Source organism: Lycium ferocissimum, chromosome 7 (genome assembly GCF_029784015.1).
Source record: "Lycium ferocissimum isolate CSIRO_LF1 chromosome 7, AGI_CSIRO_Lferr_CH_V1, whole genome shotgun sequence".
NCBI lineage: Eukaryota > Viridiplantae > Streptophyta > Magnoliopsida > Solanales > Solanaceae > Lycium > Lycium ferocissimum.
In genome coordinates, this window is record NC_081348.1 from 11,967,766 (window position 1) to 11,971,434 (window position 3,669).

Sequence of the window (3,669 nt, forward strand, 5' to 3'; positions counted from 1 at the left end):
TTTATCCTAAGAGTTTAAGTATTTGTTGTTGTACTAGTTCAATTTCATATTTTTTTTATGTATTATCAGAAAGGTCCTAGTTTAGCTCTAGTGATTACAGCTATTTAAAAGTAACATCAATGTGATTTGAGTTTAAACAAAAATAGAAAGAAAGAATCATGTGCTAATTAAGCCTAACTAAAGGGAGATTCATGAGACCCAATTATATATGGATACTCTTTCATGGTGATAATAATAAAATGGTTGTCTTTAGTTCAAATAAAAAGAGTCACATTTAGATAGTAAATTAAATAGAGTATACTTATTTCAAACAACATTAATACTCCTATTACAAAAGACCAACATGATATCAACAAATAAAAGTGGTATTAATCCAGTCATGAATCATCTTTTCAAGAAAAGTTAAAAGTTCAGGATGTCAAACGGGGGGTTGGGTTAAATTTGGGTAGGTTAAATGAGTTAATTAATAAATGACAATTCTTTGGGCTGAATTGGATTAAAACCGGATCATAACCCACCCTGCCCAAGCTTTTACTAAATTTAAATTCATTATTTATTTTCTTATAATTTGTTTAATCACCTAATGCAACTTTTTCCTTTTATTATGATTAATTATACATAACATATCAAATAAAAAATATTTTCTTAAAAATATTTAGACAAGATTTCTCATGTATCAGCCCAATTTTAAATGTGCTAAATTAGACGGGTCAATATGAGTTGAATTAATAAAATAAGTAGATTATTAATCGCCCAAGCGGTTGGTGGTTCATAATTTTATGGATTGATATTACCACCCTGATACAAGTGATACAAATTCATTCTTGATGAATAATCATAGTTTTCCTTTTGTGAATCAATCTTACTAACAATAAAAAAAAAAAAATGGCTCAAATAAGTCTTACCAGTACACGAGCCTTTCTCGATCTACCATTATAATCCATAGCAATACAAGTGAAATATGTTACAGCCTGTTCTCGTAATAATAAATTGATTTAATTTAAACCCCTGAAATAACTCAGTTTAATTTGTGTTGCTTACGTGTATTTTAAGAGGTTAAAACTGGTCTTTCTATTGACATCTTCGTTGCATTTTCTTTAACAGAAAAAAAAAAAAAACTTGAGAACTTTCTCCGTTGTTTTAAAGATGCTTCTTTTACTTTTTCTTGTAGCAACTTATATTTAACGAGAAATGTTAAAAAGTTTTCTCTAACAACACATATGCTTCAACTGTGGCTCAATCTTTAATATAACAGATATGTAACGAGCAATAACTAGCAAAATATTAAAGTATCTCAACTTGCTATATGAGAAGCGAGCAAATGAAAATACATTCCAAGAGAAAATAAAATATTAGTGAAAATAACAAGGTCTGTGTGTAAGGCAGAAAGCTTGAAAGAAAGAACGATAATTTTCCTCCTCACGTACTTAACTAAATAGAAAATAATAGAGTCAACCCATACGTCTAAAATAAAAGCATGAAAAATGAAAGAAAAGAAGAAGAAGCCGAGAATACCTTGACATAAGAAATAAGAATTGTTGGGAAAACCACAAAATAAAACCAGTACAATAATAATAATTATTTACTTAGCAAAATAACAGTACTGAAAATAGGATATTACTACGATAATATATTTACCAACAAAAGCACAGTAGTAATATTATTATTTTAGTTAGTAAAATAATATAACAACACTTGGAAAAAACAAAATAGTATTACGATAATATTTTAGTAAATACACAGTCTGACTTGAATCGTGTTAGGCACTGTCCTAAAAAATTATTTCAGCAATGTGAAATGTTTTCCCTGGATTAAACAAGCCCTTTTCTAATTAAATTAGAGGATATAGAAATCAACAAAATTATTATAATACCAACAAGTTATACTGAAAACAAATGATTTGTAAAGGAAAAGAATAATATTTAAAGAACTTTATAAAGGACATTAGAAAAGTAAAGTAGAAAAAATTATTAGTTCTTGGCTGTTGAGTGTATTACGGATGCCAAAGAAGAGACTATTTATAGGCATCAGAATTAATTTCAAACTTGATAAGGGTGAAATGAAAATGAGCTTGACTAGTGTATGGTACTTGGCAAATTCTTTCTTTGCCACATTGATTCATGAAGCCACTACATGACACTTGGTCACTTATGTGTCAAAATCTTTTCATGCAATTTGCCACACAAAATTTAACCTGTCACTTCTCCAAGTAATAGTATCATCCGTCACAAAATCTTTAAAATACTACTACAATCCCTCACTATTTTAAAGATTTTAGAAAGAAAAAAAAAAGTAAAATTTACTGGATTTGCATGTCTGAAATGCAGTAGGTTTAGTGCCTTTTGGGCTATGAACCAAACTTATTCCGATAAAATTTAATCTTACGTAATTATCGATAAATATAAAATTTATATGAACCAATAATTTTGTTGTAAGTCGAGACTTTATCAATCACATTTCGACTCCGTAGTTTTGCTGTTCAACGCGGTTTTGTGCCCTAGGCCATGCGCGTGCCTGGTCATTCATGAGAGCTCTAGAGACTAGGCCAACGTCACATAGGAGTGGCCCCACTCCACTCTCATATAGGTGAATTCATCAAGTATACATTGCTTTAATGTCACGACCCAAATCATGGATCATGCGGGCACCCACACTAACCTTCCCCGGTGGGCGAACCCTTCGTATAACTACCTTTAATTTGATACAACATGCGGAATAAAATGCTATTATTATAAGAAATTCCCAAAATCCGGTCTAGACTCATACAAGAGCTTCTAAGAAGTTTACAATTTGAATAGATAACGTACCAACCGGATACGACTTCCTTCGTAAGGATGAGAACGAATGTAATCTAAGGAGAGACTCGGGTTGCAATATCTCAAATAGCTCACCCAAACGCCTTTGACGAATGCTCGAAACGGTGCGAGACTCCGAACATCACCTCGAATAACCCTACACTCCATGAGTGTAGCAAGAGCAGATGAAAGCACAACACAAGGCTCGTAGGTATCATAGGCCGACAATGGTTAGTTCACGCATATAAACAAGAAGCAACTAACAAGTAAGCAGATAAGTAATCAAACACACACACATCTAGTACGCAGAAAGTCTTGCATTAACGATAGTCACAAGTGGTCTCAATATCTCGATTATAAGCCTAGGGAGAATTCAAAAACCCCGATTCCCTCCCCCTTTTTTTAAAAAAAATATCAAAAAAAACTCAAGAATTCACAAATCAAGAATCAACCCCGAAGGATAAGAAAAGACCATTCAAACGAGGCTAGCAATGCAATGTCTCAGTAAATGTTAGCAACGAGTCACCTCTCACACTCCACCCCCTACACAAGCATGGCAATGCCCAAGTCAACCACGGGGACCCGCGAAGTCCAGACCACTCCTCCCAATATAACCCCCGGATCACGAGCACACTCCGATCCCGAAAGACCCCGGGGCGGACACTCCATCGTTCCCGAAAAACCCCCGCAACAAACACTCACAATCTCCAAAACCCTACCCCCTCCTCCCCCAATTCCCCAAAAACCCAGCCTTCCCCCACTTAACTCCCCAAAAACCCTGAGTCTCTCAATCACTCTCTCACCATTATAAAAAATAAGAGTAATAAAAGCATGTCAGAGATATCGGGGCCTCAATTATATCAAATACGAATAA